Source organism: Balaenoptera borealis, assembly GCF_965194805.1.
Source record: "Balaenoptera borealis genome assembly, chromosome: 4".
NCBI classification, from domain to species: domain Eukaryota; kingdom Metazoa; phylum Chordata; class Mammalia; order Artiodactyla; family Balaenopteridae; genus Balaenoptera; species Balaenoptera borealis.
Genome location: NC_138861.1, coordinates 82,069,381 through 82,088,635, shown reverse-complemented (window position 1 = coordinate 82,088,635; position 19,255 = coordinate 82,069,381). Strand labels below are relative to the sequence as shown.

The window sequence follows — 19,255 nt, the reverse complement described above, 5'->3', positions numbered from 1 at the left end:
GGTCTGGGAAGATCCCACATGCCACGGAGCAACTGGGCCCGTGAGCCACAATTACTGAGCCTGCGCGTCTGGAGCCTGTGCTCCGCAACAAGAGAGGCCGCGATGGTGAGAGGCCCGCGCACCGCGATGAAGAGTGGTCCCCACTTGCCGCAACTAGAGAAAGCCCTCGCACAGAAACGAAGACTCAACACAGTCATAAATAAATAAATAAATAAATAAAAGAACGTGAATTTCTAAAAAAAAAAAAATAGTAATAATGGCTGTTCTCTTTTGAACGAACTTTGGGTTCTGGGCAGTGGGCTAGGTCATTTAAGTACAAATATTAATTCTCACAACAACCTTCTGAAGTACATACAACATCCAGTTTTAGATGAGTAGAGGGACTGACATAATTCGACTGAGTTCACACAGTTACTAAGTGACAAAGCTGAAATTTTTATCAAGGCAAATTTACCATAAAGACATCACACTGCACTATCTCTACAGGTACACTATATAAAGCAACATAAAACAAATCTAAAGGCAAACAAAGCAGCACTCATTTATTGATTGCAAATTAATGGTAGTAATGATTACTCAGCACCTTTTGGGTTACTTACTAAAATCCAGAACTCTCCCTATGAATGATGTAATAACCAAACCTCCCTTCTGTATAAAAGTGATACCTGCACTTTAAAAAATTTCAATCAATACAGAAAGATACAAAGAAGTTAAAAAAAAAAAATCGACCCAAATCCTGCCACTCTGAAATAATGCTCATTACTATTTGGTATACATCATTCCAGGTATCTATCTAATGCACACATATAAATAGGATGTATAGAAATAATTTCTAACAATGGGATCATACTAGACATGCTATTTTTAACAAAAAGCATAACGAATTTAATTCTTTCTGCATTAAACAGAAGCAAAAGAAAATAAAGTGAACTAAAGAAACTGCTGATCTCTGGGGGACAAAATTCTTCACAAAAAGCAATTTCAGTTCCTAAAAGAATATTCTCAGGTTAAGAAAAAATATTATACAAATATTAGGAGATCAGCATCATTTAAAAACTATATGATTCCATTTTACACAACGTGGATTGACCTACTACCATGAAAGATGTGAAAATTGCATTCTTACACTTCCTCCCACCCCGATTTCTGTAACATGTATTATTTTATACTGCCAAGATTTATAACATTTACAATGTGTTGTACAACCATAATTCCCATTTTTTAATTCTTAGTTTTATATTTAAATGGATTCGTTACCCACACCAATCCTTTCACAAATGGCTTCAGCAGTCCTGAATTCTGTACCCACAAACCATACATACAGAAGTAAGTCAAAATCTTTCCATTAGTGGGAGTAGGAGGTCTTATTACAATGAAAACACTGAATCTAAATATGTCCTTAAGAACATGATGATTTAGATTCTGGCATAACAAAAACTTACGATCACCATGATCTAGAGTTATGGCACAATAACAAGAGATAAATATCATTTACAGACAATAATTTACACAGTAAGTCATAAATTCAGTCCAACAGGTGGACTTGGCCTCCATTTAAATTCATTAGTAATCTAATGGCACAAACAATTTCAAAGTTACACCAAAGAATCAGAAACATTTCCTGGCTGTTTTAACCATCAAGAGATATACTTATCTCTAATAAGAGTATTCAGCAAAATGACTACTGATAAAAAGAGAAAAAAAAAAACCCTGTAAGGTGAGGAGGAGGAATGGCATTAGAGCTTTCCAAGTGTCTTCTGTGTTTTGGGGCATGCTATTTCTTTTCTCAGTTCAACACACTTGTGAGGGAGGGCCTATTAAATGTCAAGCACTAAGCTCTGTAGACACAAAAATGACAAAGATAAGGATCCTACTATCAAAGGGCTTAGACTCACTTAATAGTCTCTGGGGCAGAACTTATCCTCATTTTTCAGATAAAGAAAACTGCAACTCACAAGTTTATTACTGAAGTTATAAAGCTATTAAGTGGTGGAGGGTCTATCTGACTGAAAGATACATGCTTCCCAAAAGTGCCTTATAAGGAAGAATCACTTAGGATGCCTGTTAAAAAGATTCCCCGGACCTTTCCCTGGACATGGTGTTTCAAAAGATATGAAATGGGGTCCACGGAATCTGCACTTTTACAAATATCACAGGTGATTCTTACAATCAGGATAAATTTGGAAAATAACATCATACAAGATGACTTCATGGCACAGAGGTTCAAGTAAGTCTCTCAGACCAAGTACAAGCACGTTTTGCTTTCTTAAGCTCTTCCGCGAGTCCAGAGTTCAGTTCCAAAGGTCCCAAATGAATCACCTCACCCAGAGAAAAGTAGAATGTCACATGTGTTCAGATTTTTAAATGTGTCTTCTTCCAGTTTTTGCCAATCCTCACACATCTGAACTGCTGCTGTGGTCGACCATTCTCTGACATCTTGACCCGACAACACTCAAAAAATGACACAGCACCACCCCCGCCCTCATCTTCCTCTGGTGCTGATTCATTTTGGGTGTGCGTCCCTTGGACAAAGAGCTGCCAAACACAAACCTCAGAACTTTAAAGCTGGATGGGAACTTCTAGACGACTTGGGTTACACAACTATTTTAGAATCTGCACTAGAATCTGAAACCTTGGCTTCCAGAATCCCTGCTCTGCGCTTTTTCACTACAACACACTACACCTGACCTCAAAAGATTCCTGAAGCCCGACCAAGAAGGGGGCTCTCAGAGCAGGGGTCCAGGTCAGGGTCCCGACGAGGGGCGAGAAGCAGCAGAGAAGGCTGTGGTCCCTGCCCGGAAGGCGAGGGCTGCAAACTCACCTCACCTGCCGGGCCGCTGGGCCCGTCGCTCCGCAAACCCTAACGAATGCAAATGAGGATGACTACTACGAATTTGTAACAAGTGCCAGGAGAAGACCGCCAAAGAGCAGGGCCAAGGAAGCCCCGTCCCGAAGAGGACGACCAGTCAAGTTGGAGGGGAACAAAGCTGGGGACACCACGGCCCCCGCCTCGAGGCTCCCGGGACCCCCATCCGCCCCGCGTCCCCGTCTCCGCATAGAGCCCACCGGTGGGTGCAACGACCAGCCGGGTCCCCGCCCGGCTCCCCTTCCTGGTCCTTCCCGTGGACTCACCCGCGGACCCACCGGCTCTTCCGACGCTGGAACAGCGGGAACAGCCAACAGCCAGTCAGCCCGGAGAAACACCAGCCGGCGAGAGGAGCGTGAAGCCTAAGAACCCGGATGTAAATCTAGGCGCTGATGGGAAGGCGGAGCGGCTTGCGGGTGCTGCGCATGCGCGCGGGTGCTGCGCATGCGCGCGGGTGCTGCGCATGCGCGCGGGTGCTGCGCATGCGCGCGGGTGCTGCGCATGCGCGCGGGTGCTGCGCATGCGCGCGGGTGCTGCGCATGCGCGCGGGTGCTGCGCATGCGCGCGGGTGCTGCGCATGCGCGCGCCTCTGGCTCGCTGGGGTGAGCTGCATAGAGGTCCTTGTGAGTTGCGCGAGACCGGAAGCCTTTACTTAACGTGAGTCTCAAGTTCTTGGGCCGTCACCTCGACTGTGTTCGTTTTTCATCTCTCAGAGGTTGAATGGCGGTAGATTCTTTGGGTTTATGAGATTTAGCATGTAGGACTACAGTGCTCATACATAAGCATTACTTTAGTTGCTGCTTATTATAGCAATATGAATTCATGTCTCTCTACCCCAAGCTATTGAATGTCTACTTTGCAAGCACAATGACAACTAAGCGCTTTTTATCAATAAGCTCATCAAAGTTAAATTTAACATGCTGCAGAAAGGCAAATCTTGGAGCGGCTCAGTAAGCATAAACTCTAGAAGGAAATTCTGACGAGATACGAACTTGTGCTGAGATTCTAGGAAAGGGGTAGAGGAAGCAGAATCTGCTTTGAACTGAGTATCATAGATCTTTGTTCATGAGGTGGATGGAAGGAAGCAGGGCTGGGGAAGTTATTGTTAAGAAAGCAGCAGTCACTCAAAGGAAGGGTCGTGTGGCCTCACCAGGTCCCGTTAGAAACACTGTTTAGAGTTCTGTTAGGAACTCAGTCTGACTACCAGCATGGGGTGAAAGGCAGACTCAAGTTTCCTTGGACACTACAAAGTTAAGATAAATGTGTAATGCTATGATCCCAAATTCCTTATCTGAAGTTCTGCACCTGGGTTGTAAATCCATCCTGCTTCTCTGGATCAAATGAACCCCCCGGGCTCACATTTTTTAGGCAAGAGTAGAATGTTCCATTCTCAGATAAAACTTCAAACAGCAAAATTTCTCACAAACTGGTACTAGGGGACAGAGTTTTTTAGCACTATAGCTTTGAGTTAGTTTACAAAGACAGTTTTAAATACCACCCCAGTACTATAATATATCATCTAACAAAAATCTAGTGTGCATCTACTGTAGTCAAAAAGACCTGCAAATAATAAAAAGAGCCTTGCAGGGAATATTGTTGGAGCATAGAGGGATATTTGTGAAATGTATTCTTTCTCAGTGGTTTTACTTCTTCATGTGTTTCTGACACTAGAAAAATAAGTTCTGTCCCTGCTGTAAGTGCTGACAATGGTTAATTCTGCTTTGATTGCACTGTTTCATGTCCTGTCTTCCTTTTCTCCCAAGTTGGTATTTCTCACCTCTTGCAGCCCATATGCCATGCTTTGTATAAGATTAAAGCAAGAAATTACTGCCATCAAAAGCAAAATATTTAATACTAAACAGAAAAAAATTGTTTTTGACAAGGACAGGGACAAGTATGCTGAGTCACTCATTTTTCCATTCAATAAATATTTACTGATTATGTGTCAGACACCAGCATGAGGAAAACAGACACACAGTCTTTGCTGTCAGTGAACTAAGAGTCTTGTGGGGATACAGACATTACCCAGCAAATTCTAATAAGGGAAAGTAGTCTCAGTCATGAGACTCTAATTGAGATATTCCTTTATGTTTGGGGATGACCTGAGCATAGAAAGAACCTGTGTCTTGTCCTCCAGATAAAGCCCCAAGGAATGATAATATTAACAGAAAGATCCTCTGAACCAAGGTTTTAGATGAAGAGTTTGGTAGGAAAATTTTAACAGGCTATCACCCAGGGAAGGTGACGGATTTACAGTGGCATAAGAGCAGTACAGTAGAGGTAGCTAGGTAGGTGACAGGAAAATATGCCTGATGACAGCCCTGGTCTACTACAGGTCACAAAGAGAAGCATCAAACAGCAGTCATACCCTATTATCCTGATAGCTGGCACGGAGCTGAAGGTAGCTGATACAGAGCCTGAAATAGTGCTTCAGTCAACATGTATCATGCAGATGGAGGCTGATGGATGCGACGGTCCAGCCACCGCAGGGGATCTTCCAGGTACCAACGGAGAGGGGTAAGGGACTGAATAGCACCGTGAGTATGGGGTCAGAAGGACCAAGACAACTGATGGTTGCTAGGTACTTTATTTAGAATTTACTGAATCTTATATAGACAGAAGAGGAACTCATTATTAGACAGTAATCCCATGGAATTGCTTATCGTCTCAGTTCAGTCACTACCACAGACGTCAACAAGTTTACAACAACTATCCTTGAACATTATCTTCCCTTAACCAGGCTCACACACAGCCCCCAGCCATAGGGAACAACCAGGACTCTCAGTTCCCTGAGGTCTCCTGGCTTGAGATAGCTTTACTAATCTCTTTTACATTCCTCAGGCCTGGGGAAAAGAGTGCTTTCCAAGGTAAGGGCTTTGCTTTTTGTGAGAGACATACTGTCTCCTCCAGGAGTTACCTCTGGCTAAGACTGCATGCTTCCCACAGATGGACAAAAGATGTTTCAGCAGACACCAATGGGGATATATACTGAAGACCAGAACGCAGAGGAAGAGATACCTATCCATTAAGTGGATGTCAGAGAGGAGAAAATGGCCCCATAACAGATGCCTTCACTGATGTAGATGCCAATAGCCTCCCCACCTTAGATGCCATCCTAAGTCAAAGGTGGGGAAGAGGGATAGAAATGACAGAATTTACATTTGAAATGACTAAGGAAACACTAAAACAATTAAATGAACCTGAAAGATAACTGTTTTAAGTTTCCTGCTCTCGTGAGAATGGGGCTTGAGGGAGAGATTTAAGTAAAAGTTACATTAAAGCTCTATATTATATAGAGATATTACAGAAAAATAAGAAATGGCACATTGGAATTTATGACCTATGCAATTTCTATATGCTACAAAAGCTTTTAGCAGGGTATACCATGATCAGATTTGTATGTAAAACAAAAATTACCCTGTATGCCTGTAAAGAATAGACTGAAGTTGGGTCAGGAGTAGATCAGGGAAAGCTGGATTTTGCCAGAATGAATACAGAGGGGGATACTGTAAGCCCAGGAAATAGTTTGCACAAAGGTATGCAGGCAGGAAAGTAAAAGGCATATATATGGAATTCTGAATGACTACCAAGTGGCTAAGATAGGATGTATTTCAAAAACTAGAGAAAATGAATCTGGAAGGCTATGCATAAAAGTTGGACTTTGTGTTGTAAGCAGTGGGGAACCACTTAAGCTTTATAAGTGTAGTAAAAGACTAGCAGATTGTGTTTTAGGAATAAGGAAGTAGAATGGGTGGGGATTGTATGATAGCAGCAAAAATCCAGACACAAAAAGACTCTAGGCTCATTTTGTATTTTCCCTGCCCCAGCTATAGTACTAGGCATTTCACTAATCGCTGAGAGTTTTTGGTTTTGCTTTGTTTTATTTTGTTTTTTATCAAGAATGTTAGGTTTTACCAAACACTTCCTGCATCTATTGAAATGATGGTGTGGTTTTCCATTTTAATCTGTTGGTGAATTATGGTGATTGATTTTTGAATATTAAATATACCTTGCATTGCTGAGATAAAGCTGACTTGGGCATGGTTTTTCTTGTCATGGTCATGGACTTTCAGTCAGAAGCAACTAAACATTTGCCTGGATAGTTTTTGACAAATGACTCTTTCCCCAAGAGTGGCTTTAGTACTAGGCAAGAGTTCTGAATTAAACAAAATAAAACAAGCCTTTCAGTGGCTTCTTCCAAAGTTCTTCTGTCTTAAAGAGAGAGGTAAAATAATAATGGCTGTTTTGGGGAATGAGGGTTTGAAAGTGCTCCAGCCCAGTTTTTCTCCCTATAGTACTTGGAATGTAAACTTTTTTTTGTTTTTCCCAAGGCTACCATAGTTCTGGGAGCAGGGGATGGGATACGGGTAAGTTAAAACAAACAAAACTGACTGTTCTTATTGATAGTCCTCCAACTTTCATGAAAAAGCCTCCCAGGTTGCTGAAAGACTTTCAGTAGTCTTCACAGTTTTCAGAAATGTAGATTTTTATAGTTTGTCAGTTTTCTTTTTGTTTTTATGGGGGGATAAATTTTTGGATATCCTTACCCTGCCACTTTTGCTGGAGTCCTCAATTGATTACTTTTTTTTTTTTATAAATTTATTTATTTATTTATTTATTTTTGGCTGCGTTGTGTCTTCATTGCTCCGTGCTGTGCGCGGGCTTTCTCTAGTTGCAGGGAGCAGGGGCCACTCTTCGTTGTGATGCATGGGCTTCTCATTGCAGTGGCTTCTCTTGTTGCAGAGCACAGGCTCTAAGCACGCGAGCTTCAGTAGTTGTGGCAGGTGGGCTCAGTAGTTGTGCCTTGTGGGCTCTAGAGCACAGGCTCAATAGTTGTGGCGCACAGGCTTTGTTGATCCGTGGCATGTGGGACCTTCCTGGACCAGAGCTCGAACCTGTGTCCCCTGCATTGGCAGGCAGATTCCCAACCACTGCGCCACCAGGGAAGCCCTTGATTACTTTTTGAGTGAGCATTGACAGTTTGTCTTTCAAGGATTTTTAAAATTTATGTTGCCAAAATTATCGGCATAACACTGTAACATTCCGTTGTTATCTGTGCAATCCTTAGTGATTTCACCGCTCTCATTTCTGATATTGGTAAATTGTATCTTCATTTTTTTTCTCCCTAATCACAGTGGTAAGATGTTTATTAATTTAATTGATCTCTTCAAAGAACCAAATTTTGGATTGATTGAGTTTTGCATTGCTTTCTGTTTTCCATTTCATTGATCTCTACTCTGATCTTTACTATTTCCCAAGGTCTGCTTACTTTGGGTTGAATTTTCACTTCTTTTTCTAGTTTCTTAAGTGGAAACTAAGATTATTGTTTTGCAACCTTTGTTATTTTCTCATATATACTTGTAGTGCTGTATATTTCCCCTCTTAGAACTGCTTTAGTGGCATCCCACAAATTTTTATATCTTGTCTTTTCATTTTCATTCAGCAGAAAATTCTTTCTAATTTAGTTTTTGATTTCTTTTTGACCCACAGGTTATTTAGAAGTGTATTCTTAGTTTCCAAATATTTGGGTATTTTCCAGATAGCTTTCTGTTTTTTATTTTACTTCATTTTTCTTCAAAGAACATCCTTTGTATGACTTAATTCTTTTAAAATATATTAAGAATTTTGTGGCCCAGAATATGGTATATTTTCAAGTTCATTAGAAAAAAGATGTGAATTCTATTTTGCGGTGGATTACCCTGTTAGGTAAATTAGGTGAAGTTGGTTGATAGTGTTCAAATTTCCTATATCTTTACTGATTTTATGTTACTAATTTTATGAATTAATGAGAGAGTAGTGTTGAAATTACAGACATTTGCGTATTTTTTGTTGCCATTTTATCAGTGTTTGGTTCATGTCTTCTGATGCTCTGTTATTAGGTATGTAAACATTTAGGTTTATTATGTACTCTTGATGAATTAAATACTTTATCATTATGAAAGGATCTTCTTTATCTGGAGTAATATTCTTTGTTCTGTAATCTTCTTTGTCTGATATTAGTATCATCATTCCAACATTTTTTTGATTAGTGTTTGAATGGAATATATTTTCCATTCTTTTAACTTATTCACATCTTTATGTTTAAAGTTTAAGAAAAAACAGATTTATTGAGGTATGATTGGTATACAAAAACTGCACATATTTAAAGTGTACGAGTTGATGAATTTGGGCATATGCATAAACCTGTGAAATCATCATCATAATCTAGGAAATAAACATACCCATCACCTCCAAAAATGTTCATATGTCTCCCTCTTGCCTTTAGTTAACATGAGATCTACCCTCTTAACAAAAATTTTAAGAGTGCAGTACAGTATTGTTAATGTAATAGGCACTATGTTACACAGCAGGTCTCTAGAACTTGTTCATCTTACATAACCGAAACTTTATATACATTGAACAACAAATTCTATTCTCCCTTGCCCCTAGCTTCTGGCAACCAACAATCTATTCTCTGCTTCTATGAGTTTGGCTATTTTAGATACCTCATATACATAGAATCATGCATTATTTGTCCTTCTATGACTGGCTTAATCACAGTGTAATGTACTTCTAGTTCATCCATGTTGTCTCATATGGCAGAATTTCCTTCATTTTAAGGATCAATGATATTTCATTGTATGTGTATATCACATTTTATTTTTTATCCATTCACCTGTTGATGAACATTCGGATTGTTTCCATAGTTTGAATATTGTGAATAGTGCTGCAGTGAACATGGGAGTGAAGGTATCTCTTGGAGATCCTCATTTCAATTCTTTTGGATATATACCCAGAAGTGAAATTGCTGGATCATATGGTAGTTCTGTTTAATTTTTTGAGGACTCTGTTTTCCATAGCAGCTACCAGCAATGTCCAAGGGTTCCAATTTCTCTATATCCTCACCAATATTTGTTGTCTTCTTTGTGGGGGTCGAGGGGATGATAGCCATCCTAATTGGTGTGGCAGGATAGCCACTGTGGTTTTGATATGCATGTCCCTCATGATTAGTGATATTGAGCACTTTTTCATTTTGGTCATTTTTATGTCTTCTTTGGAGAAATATCTATTCAACTACTTTGCCAATTATTTGAGTCATTTGTCATTTTGCTATTGAGTTGTAGGAGTTCCTTATATATTTTGGATATTAACCCCTTACCAGATATGTGGTCTGCAAATATTTTCCCCCATTCTGTAGGTTGTCTTTTCATTCTATTGATTGTCTCCTTTGCTGTGCAGAAGGTTTTTGGTTTGATGTAGTGTTGCTTGTTTATTTTTGCTTTGCTACCTGTGCTTTTGGTGTTATCTTCAAGAAATCATGGCCAAACCAATGTCAAGAGTCTTTTCCCCCATGTTTTCTTCTAGGAGTTTTACAATTCAGGTCTTATGTTTAAGTCTTCAATCTTTTTTGAATTGATTTTTGTATCCATTTCATGATTTTGCATGTGGATATCCAGCTTTCTAAGCACCATTTGTTGAAAAGACAGTTCTTTCTCCATTGTGTACTCTTGGCTCCTTTGTCAAAGATCAGTTGACCACTTATACTTGGGTTTATTTTTGGGTTCTCTATTCTGTTCCATTGGCCTATATGTCTATCTTTATGCCATTTCCATACTGTTTTAAGTATATAGTTTCACATTATGTTTTGCAATTGGGAGGTGTGATGCCTCCAGCTGTGTTGTTCTTCCTCAAGATTGCTTTTGTTCTTTGGGGTCTTTCTGGCTTAATATCACTTATAGGTTTTTTTTTCTATTTTTGTAAAAAATACCATTGGGATTTTGATGGGGATAACATTGAATTTATAGATTGCTTTGGGTAGTATGGACATTTTAACAATATTAAGTCTTCCAATCCATTAACGTGGGATGTCTTTCCATTTATTTATGTATTCTTTAATTTCTTTCATCTGTTTTTTGTAGTTTTCAGTGTTTTCTAGTTTTCAGTCTTTCATCTGCTTGATTAAGTTTATTCCTAATTACTTTATTATTTTTGGTACTATTGTGAATGGGATTGTTTTCTTAATTTCCCAGTATGGATAGTTCTTTGTTAGTGTAGAGAAACAAAACTGATTTTTACCTGTTGATTATATACCCTGCAACTTTACTGAATTCATTTATTAGTCCTAACAGTTTGTTTGTGGAGTCTTTAGAGTTTTCTGCATATAGGATTAGGTCATCTACAAACAGATAATCTACTTCTTTCTTTACATTCTGGGTGCCCTTTATTTCTTTTTCTTGCCTAATTGCTCTCACTAGGACTTCTAATATTACATTTAAAAGTGGCAAGAGTAAGCATCCTTGCCTTGTTTCTGATCTTAGAAGAAAAGCTTTCAGCTTTTCACCATTTACTGTGATGTTAGCTTTGGGCTTACTATATATGCTCTTTGTCATATTGAGGTAAATAACTTCTATACCTTGTTTGTTGATAACTTTTATCACAAAGGTGTGTTGAATTTTGTTAAATGCTTTTTCTGTATCTATGATGGTAATCATGTGATTTTTGTCCTGTATTCTGTTAATGTGGTATATTATGTTAATTGATTGGAATATGTTGCACCATTCTTTTTTTTTTAACATCTTTATTGGAGTATTATTGCTTTACAATGGTGTGTTAGTTTCTGCTTTATAACAAAGTGAATCAGCTATACATATACATATATCCCCATATCTCCTCCCTCTTGCATCTCCTTCCCACCCTCCCTATCCCACCCCTCTAGGTGGTCACAAAGCACTGAGCTGTGTTGCACCATTCTTGAATCTCAGGGGTAAATCCCACTTTGTCATAATGTACGATTTCTTAATATGCTGTTGGATTCAGCTTCCTAGTATTCTGTTGAGGATTTTTGCATTTAGTTCATCAGGGGTATTGGCCTGTAGTTTTCTATTTTTCTCTTTTGATTATTTGTCTCTAGTATTTATTATTTCCCTTCTTCTAATAACTTTGGGTTTGGTTTATTTTTCTTTTTCTAGCTCTTTGAGGTGTAAAGTTAGGTTGAGCCCTTTTCTTATTTTCTAATGTGGGCATTTATCACTATAAACTTCCTTCTTAGAACTGCTTTTGTTCCATCCTTGTTTGATTTATTTGTTATTCAAGAGAGTGTTGTTTAATTTCAACATATTTGTGAATTTTCCTTCTTCTGTGATTTCTAGTTTCATTCCATTGTGGTCAGAAAAGATATTTGATGTGATTTCAGTCTTCTTAAATTTGTTAAGACATGTTTTGTGACCTAATAAAATACAGGGTATTTTCCATCTCAAACACTGTAGTTTTCATCTCTAAAAATTTGATGGGAGTTTTTTTTTATTGTCCATGTTTCCACTTAACATCTTCAATCTTTTCTTTAGCTTCTTGAACATATAGAATATAGTTAAGATAACTTTTTAAGGTCCTTGTCTACTAAGTTTATTATTTGTGTTATTTCTAGATCTCTTTCAATTGATTGATTGGTATGTTTTATTCTAATTGTGGGAACAGGAACTATGTCTGTCTCTATGAGTGCCTCTGACACTGTTTCCTCTAATCTTTTCAGGTGGTTCTCTCAGCCTCAGATAGTTTCCTTAGCTGTGTTTGCTGATCAGTACTCAACTGAATACTCCAGGGGAACACTCTTCAGATCTTTAGAGTTCTCTCTGTGTGCATCTTGCTTCTCTGTGGTACTCTGCCTTGCAAACTCTAGCTACCATGGCTTCCCTGGATTCTCATCTCTCAACACAGAGACACCATGGGTCTCTGCCTGCATTTCCTTTCCCTATGCTACAGTGTGGAGACTTTCTCTAGACATTAACCTGGGACAATTGTAGGACTCACTTTTTTTGTTTCTCATCACTCAGGGATACCTGTCCTTCATTGCCTGATGTTTTGTGTCTTGAGAGATGTTGTTTCATTCATATTTTGTCCAGCCTTTTAGTTGTTTAAGTCAGAAGGGTGAATCAGATCCCTCTGACTCCATCTCAGCTGGATTTAAAGAATGGTTGGATCCTCGAAACACAATTTAATGAATTCTTATTACCCAAATTCTGTCTAATTCTGAAAAGTAAGTTGCTGTGGCTAGTGAAAAAGCAATAAATTTTCTTCTGCCGGTCGTTACAACCTATTTGCTTCCTATAAAAGTGACTATTAAACTTTCAGAGACTTCATTGAAAAATCATTATCAAGAATTACATATTGCCATGTCAAGCATAAAACCTGATAGAAAAAAAATGTTATGTTCATGGAATCAAGTTCAAATTTCTCAGAAAATAAAAATAAAAAGATTTAGTTTAGAAGTTTTATACCAATTAAAATTTAATATCTTTCTTAATACTTTATAGTTCATTTTTTTGTCTGACTTATGTAATATGAAGAAATTAATAACATTTTCCACTAGCCTGACATAGATGCCCTCAAAACTCCTTTAGTTTACTTCAGTGTGCTGTACATATTTGATCTTTCTCTGTGTGTCCCATTACATGAAAATGTTTGTAACCCCTCACATGAAAAGTGAGTCTAAATCTTGAAAGACGCTTTGCTATAAGTAGCAACTGTAGAGGTGGGGATGGGTATGAGTGAGCTCATGACTGTTGGTAGGGGGCACCCAGAAAGTTTGTGTGTGTGCATAAATGTGTGTTTTAGTTTTCCTTGTTGAGAGGTATAATAAAAGCAAAAGGAAGGTCAGATTTGATTTAGAAAGGAGATCATTTTATAGTCATCATTGCATTACTAGACATCTTGTAGCATACTAGTTGCAAAAATGGCTTCAATCCTCTATCTCTCCTTAGATCCACACTCCATCTATTGTGACTGTGCTTGGCGGTGGCTTATTTTACATCATTGTTATAGCAGTTGCTAACTGATACACATCTGTTGTAATGCATTGGAGAAAGAATTCAGTAATATGCGGATCCTTCCACACTCAAACATGTTGGCAAAGCTCTCACAGATGTTGGATATATCTGCTGAGGTGGGCTTCTTGACTCCCAAGCAAAGATGTTGCCTTACCTTTTGAATCATGCAGGAGTGAATGTTTGTCAGATCAGGTACCTTGGCTCATGACTCTGGTCTCCATGGGCAAGGCAGGCAGTGAAAGCTGCCCTAAAATTTCATAAGCTTTCATTCATAATTTTAGCCAGATATTTGAATATATGATAAAATGAGGCAAAGCATTCCCAGGGCAAAGTGGAAAAAGCTCATATCATCCATTTTTAAAAAGAAATATGATACATAGTCTGAGAAGGCAAATGGGGGATTTAGATTTTTTTTTTTTTTTTAAATAAATTTATTTATTTCATTTTTGGCTATGTTGAGTCTTCGTTTCTGTGCGAGGGCTTTCTCCAGTTGCGGCAAGCGGGGGCCACTCTTCATCGCGGTGTGCGGGCCTCTCACTGTCGCGGCCTCTCTTGCTGCGGAGCACAGGCTCCAGATGCGCAGGCTCAGTAGTTGTGGCTCACGGGCTTAGCTGCTCCGTGGCATGTGGGATCTTCCCAGACCAGGGCTTGAACCCGTGTCCCCTGCATTGGCAGGCAGATTCTCAACCACTGCGCCACCAGGGAAGTCCATAAGTGGGGTTTTGAGTCAGTCATTTTGTTGTAAAGAGAGACTGGGAAACTTGACTTGAAGCTACCTTTGCAGAGCAGGCTCTTTGTTTTAAATTAGATTTTAGGTTTATTTAGGGTTGTTTGGGGTTTGATATACTTGGAGGAGGGGTTAAAGTCACCATGCATAAGACTAACCTTAACTAGAGGTCCCCCAACCTCCAAACACTGAGGTAGAATAAGAGAATACTCTTATAGTAAGAATAAAAGGGGTTGGGCAGTTGAGTAAATGAGAAATACACAGTGGTCCTCACACTTAGGAATGAGGGGACAACCTCCTGATAATTGTTAAGGGTGAAACAATAGTCTATGTGTAAAAGGTAGAATGCTAGAATGGATGATTACTGATTTAAATGTTTCACTGAAATCAAATTCTCTTAAGATCTGCCTACTATGGTTTATATCTTATCATATCTGCTTTTATTATAGAAAGTTTCATTCTGGGCCATATTGTCATCTATCTGTAAGCCATCACAATTAAGTTTCTGCTCCTTTAAATTAAAACAAGAACTTTTGTTTTCAAAACCCACAAAAACTAAGTAAAATTTAAGAAATTTATGTCAGCTCTGAGATTTTCAGAAGATTTCTTTAGATAAGATTCATAAAAATGCAGAGGGTAAGAATATATAATTAGATTTAGGGAATTTCAATTTTAATAACATAGAGTAAAGCACTGTCTCTTGTCTATAATTTAATAAGGAAAATTTTCCTGGGATCATAAACTATGAAATTATAGCCTCAGAGGCTTCTCAGTGACAACTAACACTAAGATTAAATAAGAGCTTTAGAGTTAAACATCACAGCATCATTTTATTGAAGATTATATCTTTGTAAATAGTAGCTATAAAACTAAATCAATGGATTATGAAATTTTTACCACTAGAAGTCAAGGAGAAAAGTTTATGGGCAAGCTGAATCAATAATTTAAGATTGTAGACTAAAGAAATTAGTGGCAATATTTTTTAGCTGATAAAACTATTTGTACCGTATAATGAAATGCTAAATCTTCATACAGAAGTTTTCAAATGGAATGTAAACTTCTGTAATAATTAAAGTAAGTCCTAAATAATCTCCATGAGGATAGGGACCTTGTAGGTCTTGTCCACAACTGTGGACTCAGCACCCAACCTAGCACCTGGCCCATAGTGAGTGTGTGATGTTCACCGTGTTGTACTGAATATTTCAATTTAAAGTTGGAGCTGCTATGCTACACTTAGACACAAGAGGGCATGATGGAACCTGGTATAGGACAGGCTGTGCTGATTTTCTTATAAACTGTGGTTTTTGTTTTTTCCAGTTGTTCTTTATGAATAGCAGGTCACTCTGGCTGACCTTCTATAGTATAGCAGTAACATATAGTAAGGACTATTAAAAAGCTGAAATTTACTGAAATTTATATTTACTCCTATATAAAACTTAATAACTACTTTCATTTATAATCTTCATCTTCTTATTTGATCTCTGGGAAGCATTTAGTACCATTGGCCTCTCTTCAATCTTAAAATATTGCTCTCTCCTCTTTTCTTTTTACATTCATGGACTTTCCTTTTCAGTCTGTCAAATGGGCCTCTCTTTCCAAGATTCCCTCTTTGACCCTCTCTGTAATCACACTGTGTCTGGACACTTTTGCTCTGTGACTTCAGTTATATTGTCCCAAACTTATATAACTCTAGCTTAGCTCTCAGTCTTGAGCTCTAGACCACTATGAAACTGAGCTCTGGGCTTTCCAACTAGAAATTCAAATGTGTTCAAAGATATCGCATCACTCCCTACCCCAAACCTGTTTCTCTCGCATTGCTTCGTCCATGAATGACAGTACCATCCAGACAATGGTCTAAGCCAGGTGTCTAAGCAATCATTTAGAGTTCTCCTTCTTTCTCAGCTTCCACATCTAATTAGATCCTCTGGGAGACACTATTGGTTGTCTCTCCAACAGCCAATTCCAACCTTCTCTTCACTATTGTTAGAACCTACCTCCCACTATAGAGGCTGAAAGAGCCAGATTTTGTTCTCTCAACTTTCCTTGCATTGAAGGCATGGGCATTTGGCCCAATCTGATTAATGGGATTCTTGGAAAAATTTTCCTCTCTGATTAAAAAACAGAGATGCCTGTACAATGGAGGTCTCCCCTTCTTTCCTGTTATGGGCATTGCTGTTTGAGGATCCAGTGCTCAAGGCTGCTGCTTGAGACCATGAAAAAGAGAAAAACTACGTGGAGAAGTCAACCTGGAGTTTGACGGGCATGTGTCAACTGTGCCTGACTACGTTCTTCTTATGTAAGAAAGTGACTCCCAATTACTTTCATACTTACACTTGAAATTTTCTGACTTAATGTTGTAAAGATACAGCTTGAAGGCCAATTGATTTTAGCTCCTAAATATCTCTTGAGTCTGCCTCCTTCTTTCAGTCCCTTGGTTAACCCCTCTGTTGGGCCTTTTTTATTCTTGCGGGGATTGCTGCAACAACAGCCTGACTGATGTAACTTCTTCCACTCTTGTTTCTTCTTCTCCAGGACCACTTTCCCTCTGATATCAGAGAGATTTTAATTTCAAACTTCAAGTCAAATCACACCTCTTCCCTTGTTACGAAATTTTCAGTGGTTCCTCTTCAATAGTAGTTAAGTGATCAGACAGTTCCTAAGCTTCAGCTACTACTTCAGCTGCTAGATCGACTTCCCACATTTCCATAAATGTGGTTGGTAAGGAAACAGTGAGCTTAAGTGGATTGAGATGTTTATCACTCATGAGACATCAGGCAGCACGAGCTTCCCCTTTGCTCTTCCCTCATGTCATGGGGGCGATGCAGAGTGGATCCTGGTGGACCTTGCAAACATACTGGATGTAGGTCACAGCTGAGCTTAGGAAACCAGTTTTTTTTTTTAAGATTTATTTATTTAATTTATTTTTGGCCTCATCAGGTCTTAGTTGCAGCACGTGGGCTCTTCGTTGTGGTGCGTGGGCTTCTCTCTCTAGTTGTGGCGTGTGGGCTTCTCTCTCTAGTTGTGGTGCGTGGGCTCCAGGGTGCATGGGCTCTGTAGTTGTGGCGTGCGGGTTCCAGAGTGCGTAGGCTCTGTAGTTTGCAGCACACAGGCTCTCTAGTTGAGGTGTGCGAGCTCAGTAGCTGTGGTGCGCCAGCTTAGTTGCCCCGCAGCATGTGGGATCTTGATTCCCTGACCAGGAATTGAACCCACGTCCCCTGCATTGTAAGGCAGATTCTTTACCACTAGACCACCAGGGAAGTCCCAGGAAACCAGTTTTATAAGGGAGTTGCAAGCTGCAAGCCAATCTGTCTATTCTTTGCTTCCAAAGGAGACATTACCTTAAGTATCTTCATCAGGAAACAAATCTGTCCTTAAACCTGGAGAGAGACACTCTTTTAGTCTCCGAGGATGTTTATTGTATAAACATCCTTGAAAAGATAACCTGAGACATGCAGGAATGCAATGGAGAATTGCTCCCAACAAATAGGAGCTAGGTTTGAGGATCAAACAGATCTGGAATTAAGTTCATATGTTAATTTATATTAAATTAGATGGCTTCCAGATTTATTTCTCCAGCCCCAGAGTCTTTTCCCTAAACTCTAGTCCTATATATCCAACTTCCTACTTGACAATTTCTAGTTGATTTGAACGTCTGATAAGAATATCAGTCATACAATATCCAAGTCTAAGCTCCTGGTATTTACCACAAAACGTCTTCCTCCCAAATATTAGTGACTATTTACCTTTCTGGTTGCTCCAGCTTCAAATCTTGCTGTCATTTTTGTCTCCTCTCTTTCCCTTACACCCCCATATTCAATCCATCTGCAAATCCTGTTGGCTCTACTTTCAAATATATTGAGAATCTGACAACTTGCCACTCTTCTACTGTTATCACACTTGTACAAAACACTACCTCCTGCTGTCTGAATTATTGAAAACATCTTCTAGCCAGTCTCCCTGCTTCCTCTCTTCAGATTGTTCTCAGCATAGTAGCCAAAGCGATCCTGTTAAAACATATCCTTCTCCGATCAAAACCCCATTTTCCTATCTGGAACAAACACCAAAGACCTGACTGTGAACTACAAGGTCCTGTGTGATCTGCCCCCTCCACCATTACATCCAGATCTCATCTTCTGCTCTTCCCTTCTCTCCCTCAGCTTCAGCCTCATCAGCCCCCATCTCAGGACCTTTCTACTTGCTATTTGTTCTTCCTTACATGCCTTCCCCTTAGATATCTGCTCGTCCAACTCCATCACTATTTTTAAGCAATTACTCAAACGTTGCCTTCTCTCGTGTATTCTCTGCCTGCTTGACAAATACATCTCTATGCCTAACAAGCATGTCAAACTTACCATGTTCAACAAGAGGGCCTTCCTGAACATCTTACTTAAAATTTCAGTCTCTACCACCTTCTGTTTCACTTCCGTGTTTCATTTATTTCTATCTGCTAAACTCTGTGTGTGTGTGTGTGTGTGTGTGTGTGTGTGTGTGTGTGTATATAAAATATACTGAATTTTTATTTTCTTTGTTTTCTGTTTCCCTCCCTGGGGTATAATTTTCTTGATGGTAGGTATTTTTATCTGCTGTCTTCACTACTGTAATCTCAGCATCTGGATCACGCCTCTCACACAGTAGGTGCTCAATAATTATTTGTTAACTGAATGAGCTTTGGCTTTATCCCTTATTTTCCACAGGCTTTGGAAAAGTTAATTAACCTAAGCCTTATCTTTCTCATCAGTAAAAAGGGAAAAACAATAGCACTACCTTGTCGGATTGTTGTGAGGGTTAAATGGTATAATGTGTATAAAAAATTTAACATGCATAGTGCCTGGCACACAGTAGGCCGTCTGATTCCCTAGG

The 19,255-nt window shown here is 39.1% G+C and overlaps 1 long non-coding RNA gene across 9 annotated transcripts in view; it reads left to right on the top strand.

The window, feature by feature from the left end:
• Positions 1-3,435: 3,435 nt before the first annotated feature.
• Positions 3,436-19,255, top strand: part of LOC309628087 — a 483,589-nt gene continuing 467,769 nt past the window's right edge. For 3 of the 9 annotated variants that reach the window (XR_014244142.1, XR_014244143.1, XR_014244145.1), the window contains exons 1-2: positions 3,439-3,523; positions 5,202-5,367. This is a non-coding gene — a long non-coding RNA (uncharacterized lncRNA). Of the gene's footprint in view, positions 3,524-5,201; positions 5,384-5,812; positions 6,975-7,197; positions 14,075-19,255 lie in introns of those variants that run through there. The other 6 variants (XR_014244144.1, XR_014244146.1, XR_014244148.1 and 3 more) reach the window with 5 other exon arrangements.